Below are 17,079 nucleotides of genomic sequence, written 5' to 3' on the forward strand. Positions count from 1 at the left end.
ATTTGTCTCAAGTCCTGTGTGTATCTCCACCATACAACCTGGATTTCCCTCAGCAACTCAGAAAGCTTGAACCATTCACTCTCATTGGGGCCTCAGTTCCACTCCACCTGTTACCTCTTATCTGCACTAGTGCCCCAAACATTTGAACAGGAACAAAGGCAGCAGTCTGTGATCTATAGATCTTGGGTAAAAAACACCTAGGATAGACCCAGTTTCTTGTGGGAGGGGTATAAGATCAATTTACTAATGTAAACAAGGGAAAATCCCTATTGTAATCCATAAAACAGCAATTTTGCTTTTATCAATGTTCCTTTAGAAAGAATTGTAAATACCAGGTGAAACTATATTTTCAACTAACATGAAAATAATGTAAAGAAGAATATAGTTTCCAGGCACTTTTTAAGAACTAGTAGCAGGCAACTGAAATCAAGCTCATACTCAAAACTAACCCTCCCCAAGCTTTATAAGATTGAGAATATTCCCCAGATTTTGCCAAGGAATCCTGAAGCAATACACTAATCTAGGGCCTCCCTGATGGTGCAAGGGGTTACGGGTTACACACTGCACTATGAAGCAATCCACAGCCTCTGCAGCATGAGTTCAATCCCCGGCCAGCCAGGGAGAAACCCACATGGCACAGCAGACCTCTCCTGACTTGCCTGCTGCTCCCCTCAGCAGTGTACTTCAGTAGATCTGCCTGTTCTGTTTCCCATTCTGTCTCTGGTGGATCCTCTCACCCCCTGCATCTCTGGCCTATACCCCAGCTCTTGTATGCATAAATAAATAAGTCTTAAAAAATACTAATCCAAGGAATATTTTAAAGCTATGTTTCTAAATATCTTCCAATTTAAAAATAAGAGTGTTTGCAAATTGGGGGGGCCTTGTCCACCCAGCCCTTCTGTCCAGCTGTCTCCTGACCTCAGTTATGGTCAGCAGCTGGCATCTCTGCTTAAAAAAAGAAAAAAGAAAAGAAATAGAAAAATAAACACAAAAAGATTGAGAAAATATGGGACTGCTTCAGTTAGAACTAATTGATCTAAAAATACTGTCATTGTAGTAAAAATACAATAGAAATCCTCAAAAGGAGACAAATGCAAGAATTAGAGAGAATTAAATTAGCTTGAAAGCCCGGTGACAGAGAACTCAACAGAACAGCAAAAAGAAAAAATAAAATAAAATAAAAATGAAGCCATTACAAGTGGGCTTTAGGATAACCTAAAGAGAAATAATATCTGTATAATGGGCTTCCAAAAGAAAAAGTCATAAAAAATTATTTAAAGGATAATTGCTGAGAACCATCTCAACCTAAGGGGAAAAAATGCCCAGAGGCCCAAAGAGTTCCAAACAAATTCCTACCAGACTGACACAAACCAAGATATGTTAAATAAAAAAGTTAAAGGCCAGTGATGAAGAAATCAATTTCAGAAAATTGAGGCAAAGAACAATAACCTTTAAGGAAACACCAGCCCATAGTTTTGATACCGGAATTGTCAGGCCTAGTCTCCCAGCCAGGAACAGATCCCAGGCTGCAGGGCAGCGCTGAGCCCCAGCCACTAGACCCCCACGGGCTGGTGTCTCACGAAGCCCCGGCAGGAACTTTGCAGACGCTCAGGCGAGCAAGCGAGAAGAGGCAGGTTTGTTTAGAGAAAGAAAATGTTTATTGAGGAGAAAAAGAACAGAAATAAAGTGGGACTCCCAGGCCAGGGAACCAGGCCAGGGAGGGGCAAGGAAGCCAAAGTGGAGTCATGTCTCAGGGAACATAGACCTTCTTTCCCTCATTAGTCTAAAGCTCCACCAGTCTCTTTGTGATTGGTTATTTCTTGGCTGTTTCACTTAATTTGCTACTGAGTGGGGGATCTTCACATTTCTTATCTAACAGGTTTGACTTTCTCCATTTGTTGCATCTTTATCTTTATGGCCCAGTCCTCCGGATGGGCATCCCTGCATTGAAGTTAAACAGCTGCCCTTCTAATGTGTCCATAAATTAAACCACTCTCCATTTCCCCAATCTCTACCTCCCTTTATCACCTGAAGGAAACCAAGGCCAGCATTAACAATGTTGTCCTTGGTTCTGGGATGTTTGTTTTTCCAGGTGGAATTAGTTACATTCCTCCCCTCCTGCACTGTCCCTAAAACTGCCTAATTACCCTAACTTGCCCTGTGTCTCAGTTTTAACCACTTTTTTAAAAAAGATTTATTTATTTATTTATATAAGAATCAGGGTACAGGCCAGATGAGCTAGAGGGTGAGAGGTTTCACCAGAGGCAGAGCGGGGAACAGAACAGGTAGACTGATGAAATACACTGCTGAGGGGAGCAGCGGACGAGACAGGAGAGGTCTGCCGAGCCATGTGGGACCCTCGCAGGTCGGCCGGGATGGAACCGGCGCTGCAGAGGCTGCGGACAGCTTCACAGCATGGCGCTCAACCGCCTGCATGACCAGGGGAGGCCTTTAACCACTTAAAGCTGCTTATCGATTAAACCAAAGAAGAGAAAATAATGTTTGTCACTATAACATAATAGGTATATTCCAATATTTCAGAAGTAACCCAATAGGTTATTTCTCACTCATGTAAAATCCAAAAGTATGAGAATGATCAGTGCACATCTTCTGTCCAGTTAGAGACCTGGATCCTTCTACTATCTGCTTCCATCATATTTTATATGGGAGAGTGTGGGAAAGACTACATCATACACTGACTTAGGGGCATTTATGGGAAGAGCTTGGAAGCGGTGCATATCACTACCAATCACCTCTCATGTCCCAGTGTCCAAGTCTATGACCATTCAGAACAAGGACTTTGGGAACTGGAAACTTCCTGAAGCTTATCAATAGTGGCTTCTTGTCCATGGCAAATGCTGGAACCAACAAAAATGGTTCCCAGATTTTCATCTGCACTTCCAAGACTGAGTGGTTGGATGGCAAGCCTATATAGCCTTGGGCTAGGTGAAAGAGGGCATGCACATTGTATAAATCATGTATACTTTTGATATAGAAATAGCAAGACCAGCAAGAAGATCACCATTGCTGACTGTGGACAGATCTAATAATTTGACTTGTGTTTTATTTTAGCCTCTAGTCCATTTCTTCTGTAGCTCAGGAAGGTACCCTTTATTGTTCTGCTTGAAATATCTTATATTCTCAGTATACTTACTATAGTTCTTTGGGTTTGATATGTTCCTTATTCTCCAAGTCTAGCTATATTACACAGTTAAGTTTATAAAACCTAAACAAATGATACTGGAATTGCAGGTTTTCAGGCCTAGTCTCCCAGCCAGAACAGATCCCAGGCTGCAGCGGCAGTGCTGAGTCCCAGCCACTGGACCACCACGGGTTGGTGTTTCAGGAAGCCATAGCAGGAACTTCACAGATGCTCAGGCAAGCAAGCGAGAAGAGGCAGACTTGTTTAGAGAAAGAAAAGGTTTATTAAGGAGAAGAGGAACAGAAATAAAGTGGGATTCCCAGGCAGGTGGAACCAGGCCAGGGAGGGGCAAGGAGGCCGAAATGGAGTCGTGTCTCAGGGAATATACACCTTTTTTCCCCTAATTATTCTAAAGCTCCACCAGTCTCTTTGTGATTGTTTAGTTCTTGGTGGTCTCACTCACTGCCTAAATGTCTTTGGGCCCACTACTAAGTCTCTGTGTCCAGCCCCTATCTTTTTTTCTTCATTGTCCTCCATCTGAAATGTCCTGTTGACCTTAGTCCTGGGGTGTTTGATTATCCCCTTTGGGATTTGTTGACCTTATCTCTGGAGGCTTCCTTAAGTCTCCTGAAGTCCTTGTACTGTCCTTGAGGCTGCCCAATTATCCCTAACTTGCCCCAGGATTCACAACCACCAAAAAAAAAAACAAAAACAAAAACAAAAAGGTTGGGGGGAGGAAACTGGTTTGGTAAATCTTTAGAGGTTTGGCTGTCAATATTCCCATTTGAGATATGACCATCTTTTAACCCATCTAGAGCTAGAATATTCTTTCACGTATTTGTATGTGGGATGGGAAGGGTGGTCTTAGAAAATAGATGATAGAATTTTAAGCCTGTCTTGTCCATAAGATGATGATGAAGTCTCATAGATAATTATTTTCTCAAAAACATGTTTGCTTCTGCATCAGGGGTCATTTCTTTCTGATATTTTATAATCTTAAAAAAGTTATGATGTGGACATTCCTTTAAATCCCATAATCCATCATCAACAATAGTATTATGTAGTAACTCCCACTTTTAAATTGAATTTTAGTGCTCTCCATTAACAATTCACTAGAGAGAAATGACAATTTCATGGCTCAAGACCAGCAGACAGATGAGTTCATTTCTATAAAGGAGGTCTGATATTAGGGGTGTGGGGGTAGAAGGGGTGGTGAACAAAGCGCATAGTGTTCAAACTAAGCTTGTACTTTCCATCTTTCTAATTACATAATTTAGCATCACTAAGGGTCACTAGCCATTAGCCCATTCTTTTTTTAGACTAGAGTTTTAGCTGCCTTCCTGAATCAAGAGTGTGTCTTCTAACTGTTGTTGTCTGTGTTCATTTTACAGCAGTGGGTACAGGAACTTTGGAAGCTTAAACTCTTTGCTTCAAGGTATGAACCAATTTCACACTCTCATTTAAAAGGAAGCTATTCCAGGGTAACTAAATTTTCCTCCCTTTGAGATTGTCCTTTCTTTTTAAACTCTTCAAGAAAGAATAGCACTTTAGCCTAAGTTTATTGGAAAGATTTGTAAATGCATCTGGGATTTGACTTCTTCACACAAAGTCTTTTTTTTTTAATGATGGGATATCCCCCTAGGACATTGTATGCACCCAGCACAGCTGCTTCTGCATTAACCAGAGTTCAAAAGGAGGGGCAGGGTGGTTGTCTTATGTAACTTCTATCCCAGGGTCTCTGCTGAAGAAAGAGACTGGAAACATTGTGAGGATTTATCTTTTATTTCTAGGATCAAATCCTCATCCACCATAGCTTGCTATTCTTTGACCTCCAAGTGCTCTCGCCACTATGTCAGAACAGGAAACTTAAGAGTCAGAAAAAGCAAATGACATAATTTGTTTTGCAATGAGAAAAGAAACTGTTAGTCCTGCTATCCCTGTGACTCTCTTAAGAAACAGCTCTCTCAAGTACTGGAGAGAGGCAATAATTCCATTTGAGTCCACAGAGTTCGGTGGCACCACTATTTTTACTGTATCCTCACTAGAAAACTAATTCATCCACCACTTTCAGAGCAACTCAGGTATAAACACTTAAAAAAAAAAGAGAAAAGAAAAGAAACAACAGAGCCAAAATAGAGTGGCTCATGCCAAGTCCCACCAAGGCTTAATCCCTAACCTAACTGCAGTTTCATCCACTTTCAAAAGTAGAAATTTAAACTAACCAATCTGGAGTTTTCTGGTCAGCACTAGGAAGGTCATAAGACCCATTTGCTTTCCCTGGTGGAAGATAGTTTTGCTTTTCTTTTGCTAAAAACTTTGTTCCACCTCTTTCTTACTATTAAAAAAAAATCCATATTGTATAACATTTGTAGTCCCTATCTACTTGATGAATAGGGTGTTTCCCAATTTGAAAATCATTTAATAAAGCCAATTAGATATTTTAAATGGAATTGGTTGGATTTTTGTTTTTAATTATTTATATATATTTTTAAAGATTTATTCATTTATGCATACAAGAGCTGGGGTACAGGCCAGAGTTATGGGGGGTTAGAGGATTCACCAGAGACAGAGCAGGCAACAGAACAAGATCAACTGAAATACACTGCTGAGGGGAACAGCGAGCGAGTCAGAAGAGGTCTACTGCACCATGTGGGTTGCTCCTCGAACTTGTGCAGCAGAGGCTGTGGATTGCTTCCTAGTATGGTGCTTAACCCCTTGTACCACCAGGGAGACCCAGGATTTTTGTTATTTAACACCACTTTTTCTATATTGCTACATCACCCTGGGAAAGTCCAACCCTCCAACTCCTATCAATTTAGTAACCCAAGGGAAAAAAATCTTCATGTTCCCTTCCAGAATAGTTATGCATAATATGTGCTCACTCACTCTGAGGAACTGCTAGGCTGGGAAATGTGACATCAGGGTGCAAGGTTTGTTGGGCTCTGGTAGTGCAACAGGGTGGTCCCCAGGAAAGGGGGAGGTTCCCTGCCCCACCCAAGGGAGGGTGGAGCTGAGCAGCAAGAGAAGAAGCTGCAGGAAGAGACGGAGGAAGGAAGCAGGATGGAGCAAGGAGACCTGGAGGAGGCGCATGGAGCCTAGAGACATGTGAAGAAACTGCGCTTGTCTTTTGGTCGTGGACTGGGTGACACAGATGTGGGTGAGACCCGTGGGGAGGTGACCATGGCAGCTTTTATCTTGATGTTGATTTTGCTCTTTTCCTTCCGGGCTTGTCCGGTTGTTTGTGACCCTTTGCTGTGGGTCCCCACTGGAAGATGCTTTAGACTTTTAGCAGGCTTTGGGGCCTTGTTCTGGGCCGATCCCATATGGATGGACTTTTACCCACGAGGGGATGGGTAACTTTGGGTGCTTCATTTAGAAACTAGACTCTTTGCCTTACCTGTATTGTTTCCTAGTTTAATTAAAGTTCCTTCCCATTAAAGTCACCTATGTTTTGTGTTGATGCGGCGGATGGCAGAACCCATTTAGAATAGGCAGGTTTGCGGGGCTTGGGCTACCCCTTTCCCTGTCCTATAACAGTAGGACCACTCATCTTGATTTGCAGAAAACTGTCTTCTTGCTGTGTCTTTTGTGGCAGAGAGGCTTCAATGTCATGAAGTCCCATCTCCAAATATCAACATTGAGGATTAGGTTTTCTCTAACAGAATGGTCCCCAGCTAAATGGGAGTTTCCAGGTTCCCTGACCCACCCAGGGAAGGGTGGAGCTGAGCAGGGAGGAGAAGAAGCTGGAGAGGATATTGAGAAGGGAGAAGCTGGAGAAGAGACTGGGAAAGGAAGGAAGAAGATGGAGAAGAGCAAAAAGGAGACTTGGAGGAAGCACATGGAGCAAAGAGACACATGAAGAAGCTGTGTTTGCTTCTCAGTCTTGGACTTGTACCTGGGACTTAGAGGACATGGAAGGAGACATTTGGAAAAGACGTGAGTGAGAGACCCGTGGAAATGTTAGCAATGGCAGCGTTTATCTTGATTTTGATTTTGCTCTTTTCCTTCCAGATTTGTCTGATCCCTTCTGTCCTTTCCTATGTGTCCTCACCAGGAGGAGCCTTAGACTTGGGGCAGGCTTTCAGTCCTCAGTGGCCCTGCTTTGGGCCAACTCTGTTTGGCTGGTCATTTACCCACAAGGGGTCGGGTAACTTTGAGTGATTGATTTGGAAACTATATTCTTTGTCTTTCCCTTTTCTTCTCTTTATTGCACACTACTTGTATTAAAGTTTATTTCTATTAAGGGTCGTAAAGATGCAGCGGATGTCCAACCTATTTAAAGCAGGCAGATTTGGGGATTCTTAAGCACCCCTCACCCTGTCTGGTAACATTTCAATAAACAAAATTGGGAGGAACACAAACATACAGCGTATATAATAAACTAAAATTGAGATATGACTTAATATACTCTATGGTGGCTATAGTTTGGAAATTAAAAAAAAATTTTTGGGCAAGTAGGTGGAGAAATGGGAAAACTCGTATGTTGCTGGTGGGAGTACAGACCAGCACCACTGGTGTTGGAAACAGTTTGGTGGTTTGTCAAATGTTAAACATAGAATTACCAGTCGATCTAGCAATTCTACTCCAAAAATTGAAAACATGTGCTCAGCAAATAGTTACACTTCAATATTTATAATTCATGAGCCAAAATGTGGGGGGAAATTGCTTATCAATGGATGAAAGAATAAACATAATGGAATATTACTTAGTTGTAAATAATAAGTTCTGATAATGCTGTGACATGCTTTGAAAGCATTATGTTACATGGAAAAAGTGAGGACGGTATCATTCTGTTTACATGAACTGTCTAGAATAGGTAAATCCATAGAAATAGAAGGTTTTGAGTAAAGGGAGGATTGGGAACTGACAACTAAGCCTAATGGTATTACGATTTTTTTAAGGTGATAAAAATATTCTGCAGCTAGATAGAGAAGGCAGTTAGCTGCACACTATTATGAATGTATCAAATATTGATGAATCATAAACTTTGAAATAGCTAATTTTATTGTATGTGAATTTAATATTAATAAAAATAAATAGGCTCTGTGTTTACTCACAAGCCCCTGTGAATCTCCACTCTGCTGACTAGAGCTCCTAGCATTTACACTTATGCCCCCCTTTCACCCCATGTTATAACTAAAGCTTTGTGTTTCACCAAATTAATGTCTTTCAGTTGATACTCCAATGTGCTGATATTAGGAGTTGGAGACTTTGGGAGGTAATTAAGTCATATAAATGGAGCCCTTATGAATGAGTTTAGTGGTCTTATAAAAAAATACCTCATGGAGCTCTCTCCCTCCCTCTTAGAAAATAAGGATAGGGCCTCCCCGGTGGCGCAGTGGTTGAGCGCTGGGTTGCGAAGCTGCCCGCGGCCTCTGCGGCGCCGGTTCGATCCCCGGCTGCTCCCCGGCCACCAGAGGAGGGTCCCACATGGCATGGAGACCTCTCCTGCCGCCCGCTGCTCCCCTCAGCAGTGTACTTCAGTCCTTCTGCCTGCTCTGCTCCCCGCTCTGGCTCTGGTGAATTCTCTCACCCTCCCCCGCTTCTGACTGTACCCAGTGCATGTATAAACAAACAAACAAACAAACAAACAAATAAATAAATAAAACATGCCTCTATTAAAAAAAAAAAAAAAGAAAAGAAGGATAAATAGCAACTCAAAAGACATCTTTCACCAGAACCCAGCCATGCTCTAGAACACTAAACTTGGGTTTCCAGCCTCTAGAACTATGAGAAATACATTTTTTCTTATAGATAAGCTGCTCCACTCCTTGGCCCCCCAGGATATGGCATTGTTAAAGCTGTTGCAATGTACAAAGATACCCAGTCATGGTCACATCACCACCCTACCATCCTTAGTCCCAATGGGGGAGGCATCAAGTACAGGCTCATTTTACCCATCATTGGCCCAGACTATAATCTGTGGGCATGCTAAAGGCAGCAAAGTTCAGCAGTTCCATTCACTGCCAAATAGGTGCAAGCTGATAAGTAGCCAGAAATAACCAGGGTAGGCAGAATGTTTCTAAATAGAAATGTGATACACTTGCAAGTGGGCATGAAGCAGAATGTGGCAGAGCCCCAGAAAGACAGCAGATGGGTGGTTTAGACACAGCTGCTGTCACTGGTGGGGAGAGACTTGCTGATTATCATAGAGATAGGGGGCAGTGAGAATTTATTTGGCGAGAATATTTCAAGGGCATAAAAATGTAAATAATCACATCTCTAAAATCATTAAAGGGATTATAAAATAAGATTTGGGGTGACAGAATGGGTTGGGGTACACTGGACTATACAGTGCAGAATAACTCAGCCTTGAGTTCACCACTAAAGTAAAGGCTGACACCACTGAAGTACCCGGAAAAGGTTTAAGATAGAAGTTTGTGTGTTACTGCAATTATTGCAGTTTTTCCAAACATATGGAGCAAAGACTTAAGTCACTTTAAAACAATCTGTATTGTGTTGGGCTCTACCTTCTCTGCAGGGCACTTCTGTAGCCTGAGGCAGGAGGAGGAGCCTGCATCTGTCCAGCCAGCATCTATTAACATGTAGCTCTTCACATCTGGTCTGTGGTTACAGCAGATTGTTTTAGACTTTTGTCACCTCCACAATTAAGTGGTTTACTTAAATTCAGGTCTAAACAGTGTGGTATTATTTGCATGTTACTTAAAACTGGATTTAGGGCAGTCAGTTGCTATATTCTGGAACTCTTACTCCTACCATTATAAACTGACACATTCTAGGGATAGCTACTACGTTTTTCTTTTTTATAATTTAAACAAATACAATATATATGCTAGGCACTGAGCTAAATGCTTTGAAAATATTAAGTCGGTAATGCATGGATAATACTACAAGTGCTTAAGCTATCTTTTTCTGTCACTGGCATTAGATACTTTAGAAATTAGCATGATTAGTTCTCATGGATGAGATTAGTAGTATTCAAAATGTGTGCTATGGCTAGAATATTACAGAGATGCCCCTCACTTTTGCTTAAATATCTAATCAGCTTTGCAAACTTTTCTCTAAGGGATAGCTCTTAAGGCTTGATCTCTAAATGGCCCTGTGACTGACTTTAGGATTAGTAGATTCTGGTTATATAGTATTTGCTTCACTGATAAAAGAATGTTTGTCTATAGTATATTGTTCTATCAGCCTTAAGAGAGTCTTTTATAGAGGATATATCCTTTTATATATTTTTGACAGATAATCATGATAGGCAGACAAACGAGATTTAAGAACAGAAAACTGGAATTTACCATATTTACATAAGAGGACATATGGATTGCTCTTACCTCTATGTCAACTTGCTAATAAATGTTGACTTAGTAAATGTGTGAATGTGTTAAATAATTTGGTCTAGGAATTGCTTTCATTATAATCTACAGCAAGATTGTGGAGCTATAGCTAGTTCTTCTCCATCTCAACCTTTTAGTGACTATCATTATCCACCAGAAAGAACCCAAAATGACTTACAGAGTATCACAATACTATTCCCAGTCCATACCTGATTTCCAGTGAGAGCGGTTCTCATACCATTGTAGCAATATTCTCTCAGCACAACTGTGAGATTGCCTAAGACTCTTTGCCTATTTTCCTGCCTCAGACACATGGGAAATAATTCCAGTGGGGGCATGTGGGACCTTCTTTGAAGAATTTATCATTCTTCCTTGTTGCAGTGACAGGAGGGTTGCTGTTATGGCTGCTATTTTCTTGGGATCCAGAAGGGACAGCCATTTCCTTTCTAACAACACTATTCTATAGATGACCTATGCAACATCTGTGAAACTACCCACCCCTCACCATGTGGTGGTCAACCATTAATATGGCCCACAATCTCTGTGTCCTATGCAGTATCAAGGTTGGACTGTGAAACCAATAGGACCCAACAAAAAGAATGGCCTGTCCTTTCCAAGGTTCCATAATGAAACATACAGTGGTTTCCACTTTGGTCATACTGTCTCATGTCTATGACTGGGTCATGCAACTCAACAAGAGGAAAATAAATTCCTTATTTCAAGTGGAAGATTGTCTGGACCCCAGGGGAAACACTGCAGTATCATTTAAAGTGTCCTGGGAGCCTGCTGTTGAAGGACCACCTTGGAGATCAACATTGACCAAGAAATCCAGGGACCTGCATTCTCATAGTCATTCCCCTTCACCCAGTAGAGATGGCTCTTGTTATTACTAGTAACAGTGGATCAGAAAATTCAGAACTTAACTGGCCCACCAAATGTAGTGGTAGCCACCAGGAGCTGAAAGCTTGCAGGTGTGTGGGAAGGTTAGTGGTGCACTAGCATCTCAGGATTAGGAACAAGTCGTGTTTTGTAATAGGAAGAGTTCTTGCTTTATGAGACTGATTTTGGTCACTTAAGGAAGTCATCTAGTCTCGTAATCATCTGTAAAATCAATATAACGTTTCATGCTCTACATACCTGGTAGTTTTTAAGAGAATAAATAAGTTAAAAATATGTGAAAGTGTTTGGCAAATTATGAAATATATAACTATGAAGGATTGGTATTGTTCATCCATACCAATTCAAAAAACCCAAATGTAAATTTATAAATTAGAAAGTCATTATATACTAAAAATATTGTTCCAAATTTAATTAAATTAGAACAATGGTTCATTTGTCAGTTTATATGCTAAGTATCCAAATAGCAATGCTATGGAATGTAACTAATGAATGGTAATAAAGCAAAATAATAAATTTGTTATATAGCTAAAGCAACTTCTTATATGTAAGCCAAGTCTTAATAACTAGCTTACTCATTTTTCAAGACTAGAAACCAGTATTTATTTATACCTGGATTGCTTAAGTTACTTATAAACAGTGTAAAAACTTATGCAACCTTTTTATTTGCATTGCATTTTACAGCTTTCACAGTAATTTTAATGCAATTTTTCATTTGATTATCATAAGCCTTTTACACTATAATGCTTATTATCAGCAATATACACATATGGAAGAAATTGAGCTTCAGAAAGAATGAATGTCCTTCCAAGGTCATACAACCATTATGTAGGCATTGCACAGCCAGGACTAATTGGCAGTTTTGTTACTTCAAGTTCTATATAGTTCCCATTACACCACAGATACTTTGAACTATATAGAGGGGCAATCTTGATCCTCCAACTTCACTTCTGCTGCCTCTCAAGCAAACACACACTCATTCATTCTCTCAGCAAATCAGCATAAATCACCTCTTCATTTTGCCCTGGGGACAGAACCACTAAGTTCCATCTGCCCAGGTATGAGCAGGGATACCTTTATAAATCATGCTAGATTTTTTTTTTTTTTTAAATATAAGGAGTAAAACCTTCTAGCATCCCCAAATTCATATATCTAGTATTCCATGGGACTTGGTATGGAAATCAGTTTAGACTTGGGATCTCTAAAGAGCAGGGGGGCCTGATTTGTCTCAAATAAAGTTGAAGGTGGCAAAAGTAATTCTGCATACCCACTGGAAGACCACAAAGGATAACAAGGAAGAACTTAATTCCTGGTATCTATCTTCCTGCAGGACTTAGGAGAGAGAAGTGGAATTTCCTTTTTCTTCCTTTCTTTTCTCTTTCATTCTTTTTTTTTTTTTTTTTTTTTAGATTTATTATACAAGCACTGGGTACAGTCAGAAGCCAGGGAGGGTGAGAGAATTCACCAGAGCCAGAGCGGGGAGCAGAAGAGGGACCGAGGTACACTGCTGAGGGGAGCAGCGCAGTGGGTGGCAGGAGAGGTCTGCAGCGCCATGTGGGACCCTCCCCTGTGGCCGGGATCAAATTGGCATTGCAGAGGCTGCGGGCAGCTTCCCAACCCAGTGCTCAACTGCTGTGGCACCGGGGAGGCCCTCTTTCATTCTTATTTTAATGATTTGATATATTTTAGCACATGTTTCTCTAACAGGCTCCCAGAACAGAGATTTACATTTTGAGAAGGGGCTGGGGAGCCACCAGTTTGTTTCCACTGGGCTATTTCCCCCACTGAATGGAAAAGTTGTTGCCTGAACTGACCTGACTGAGGTTGGAGGGTTGTGGTATATAGATGTACCCTCAAGTTCTTCAGTATCTTCCCTGGGGAGGGGCTGTTCCATCCCCCTAATTGTGAGTATAATCAGGAAATAACCATATGGACAATCTTCTCCGTTTCTCTTTTGCTGCTATTTAAAATAGAAAGGAAATATAGTTTCAGTGATCTGTTTACTCCACACAATAGAGATAAAGCCATTGGGTGGCACTGCAGATTTCTTCAGGGACTCTAATAGGCTGAAAGCAGAAGGTGCTGCTGGAAGCATTTATTTCTGGCAAACAATTTTTCATCGACTGGGGGATGGGATATGATAGAAATAAGTGAATGTATTTATACGAGGGTTTTAAAAAATGATTTGAGTTTCAAGTTTCTGAAAGAGTGGGTATTTATTCTGTGGGATACTAAGAGGTTTGGGAGGCATTGAATTGACAGGCAGACAGACACACACACACGCGCGCACACACACACACACACACCTGTGTGCATAGACTAGCAGTCCTAAACATAAACATGAACTTCTACAACATAATCATTTAAAAATCAGTTGTTTGGAACAACTTTTTAGAGTAACAATACTCGCCAGCTTGGTTAGTTGATTTGTATGCATCATACAAGATCTATGTTAGCCTACATGTTCTTGAACACTGAAGTTTTTTTAAGATTTATTTATTTATTTATTATTTATGCAAGTGCTGGGGTACAGGCCAGATGCGTGGGAGGGTGAGAGGATTTACCAGAGACAGAGTGGGGTACAGAACAGGCAGACTGACAAAACACAGTGCTGAGGAGAGCAGCAGGCGAGACAGGAGAGGTCTGCCACGCCATGTGGGATTCTCGCCAGCTGGCCAGGATCGAACTCGCACTGCAGAGGCTGCAAACAGCCTCACAGTACGGCGCTCAATCGCCTGCGCCACCAGGGAGGTCCAACACTGAAGTTTTTTTAAAAATAGTAATATATTCCAATATCCCAAAGGGAAAAATGCCTTCAAATTTGTAAGTCAGAAAATGCTAGCTTTATCCCTTGGAAAGGCAAGGATTAATTGCATGTAAACCACAGAGTTTAAATAAAGCAGTAGATATTGAAATAATTACAATCATGAGAAATTTAAAGTACAGTTGTGCTTAATAAATTATGTATTCAGATTCAATTTATTTTAATAAATGCTTATTGACCACATGTTACTATAAATTGGGTTCAGCCTGTCCTCCTTTCTCCAAGACTACCAGTTTAGATTTCAACTAACCAATTGCGAAAAACTTGAAATTACTGCTTCAAATGGATGTGAATGTATATTCATCATCCAGCTGGACTTTTGGGCACTTTTAAGAACTTATTCAATTTGTTTGAACCCCAAGATGGTCCCTCAACATCAGGATCCCTTGGAAAGGAGTTAATTTTTTTTAAGTGGCAACCTGCCTCTTTCCTGGGGTAAAAGCCACCCTGTACTGTGTTACCGTCCATTTATTTCTTCAACATGTACAATCTACATGCTGGTGTTCTATTTAGTTATATGAAGCATACTCATCATGTGCTCTGTGATTTAGTTGTTCCAACCCCACTGGGGAACTTCTTTACTCTCTTCTAAGATGAAGTCAGTATCAATGATGGGGTGGGGGAGGGGATGAACAGGGCACCATGCATAGTTTAGGAATCTGCACATACACACATTGTTTGACCTATGAGTTGTTTGCTCTAGGTTAACTTTCCAGTCAGGAAGCTCCTGGAAGAGTGATAGACACCATTTCTGTCAGAGACTTAGCCATTCCAGGTAGAGTAAAGTACTCTAAATCTAGATGCCAGCAGAGGGGGAGCAGCTAAAGAGATGGGGCACCAAAGAATTCCCAGAAGTTGTTAACCACATGGAACAAAAGCACACTTACTGATAATTAACTATCTTTCTTTAGCTCACTGTAAAACAGCCAGTTAGAGCTGAGGTGTTGGAACAATTTCTTTGGAGCATGATGCTCAGCCATTCTCAGATTAGCTGGCTAATCTAATAAAAATGCATATTAAAGATTCTAGGTCTGTCCTTTGCCATTTTTGGCTTCCTGGCATGTGGAAGCAAAGAAACTGGAATTTCCCAGCAACATCAATACTATATCTCTAATCCTTTCTCTGAAGTCCACTGCAGATGGACTATAGAGACACAGTCTGCCTCTATCTAAGGACCACAAAGCCCCATCATAGATTTAAAGGGAAGTCATAAACATATCAACTTCATGCTTTTAGCTTGAGGAGCATTTCTAATTCCAGCTAACCAACAGATGACTCACCTCCTCCATGCTCCAAGAAACTATCCAGCCTGATCCATCCCCAGCCACTATTGAGGGGTGATTTATGCATTAACCTACCCATCCCAAGGAATTTAAAATACTCGTTATTTTTAGTTAACAGACAGAATTTTAATCAAGGGGGAAAGAAAGTAATTGCCTCAAAGAAAGTTAACTCCATGATTCTTTGTCAAAAAGTCAGGAAGAATCACGGCCATGGCTACTCTGTTGCGAAACCCAGATCTCAGTCTGAGGGGCAGTGCACAGCTGGGTTCACAAAGACAGAGCCTCTGAGCTTATGAACCCCAAGCGCTGCAACTCCCTAAGCTAAGTATCTGTTTCCTCTCAAATCTGTCAAAACTCTCTCATAATCCACAGTGATAAGTGAAAGTAAAGTGAATGTACTTTAAAAAGTTAGAGTTAGGATATAAATATCGTGTTGTTGTTTATGTTTCTATCTAGTCCTGTATTGCAGTTTCTATGAAATCCAATGACATATTTTTTATCTACAGCCACATTTCTTTTTCTATATCACTTTATGTATGTGACTGTGTCTAAATGTAGACATAAACATATTCTTAAAGAAAAATGGCTCTGACTGTGGTTATAAATGTGCTTGGGTACTTTTAGCTTAACCCCCCTCCACACTTAGCAGATGACTATGTATCTTAAATCCCTCTAGTAAGCTAAGCTTTAAAAAGCTGGTGCTCTAAAAATAAGACTTGGGCTGAGTCATCAAGCCCTGGGCTAGAGAAGAGATGTAATGGAGGAAGAGCCAGAGAATTTTTTTCAGTAAAGATGCACTTTAAAAGTGCTAGTACTTTATCCCAGGGATTCGCAGGCTGTGGCCCATAGGCTAAATTCTACTTTCTACCTGTTTTGTAAATAAAGTTTTATTGTAACACAGTTACATTTATTCCTCTAGGTATTGTCCATGGCTGCATATGTGCTGCAACAGATGAGTTGAATAGTTGAAACAGAGCTTGTATTTAGCCTTAAAATCTAAAATGTTGACTTTTCTGGACTTTTAGAAAACGTTTGCTGACCCTTTCTTTTTCCCAACATCTTGCAAACATTTCCCAACATTTTGCAAACATCTCCTAACATTTGCAAACATGTTTTCACATGTTTCTATTTTGTGATTCATTTTAACAGCAAAATACCCTATAAAGCAGATAAGCCTATGTCTTTATGACTGATTTGCTGATGAGGAAAATGAAGTTCAGAAAGCTCATATGAATCGCCCCAGTTCCATTATCTACAACTAGTTAGAAGGGACTGATAAGATTTTGTTTTTTTCTGATCCTCTGTATGCCTTTCTACAACACCAATTCCTTAGTGGATACCTTCCTGTTCTGCCTGTGTGAAAAATCTACTTATCTGTCTATCTATCTATCTATCTATCTATCTATCTATCTATCTATCTATCTTTTTATTGATGTAAGTGGAAAAGAAGAACTGAAATACAACTTATTAAATATGCCTTTCCGTAGACTCAACACTGCACTAAATTTGAGTCTAAAGAACACTGATCTGGGGCCCTAAGTTCTAGTTCTTACCATAACTGAGAGACCTTGGCAAGTTCTAAGTTCTGGATCTGAGTTCTCCATTTGTGATGCAAAGGACTAAGATAAAAAAAAAAAA

The sequence above is a fragment of the Talpa occidentalis genome, unplaced genomic scaffold (genome assembly GCF_014898055.3).
Source record: "Talpa occidentalis isolate TD23 unplaced genomic scaffold, MPIMG_talOcc4v2.1 talOcc4.4, whole genome shotgun sequence".
Classification (NCBI taxonomy): Eukaryota; Metazoa; Chordata; class Mammalia; order Eulipotyphla; family Talpidae; genus Talpa; species Talpa occidentalis.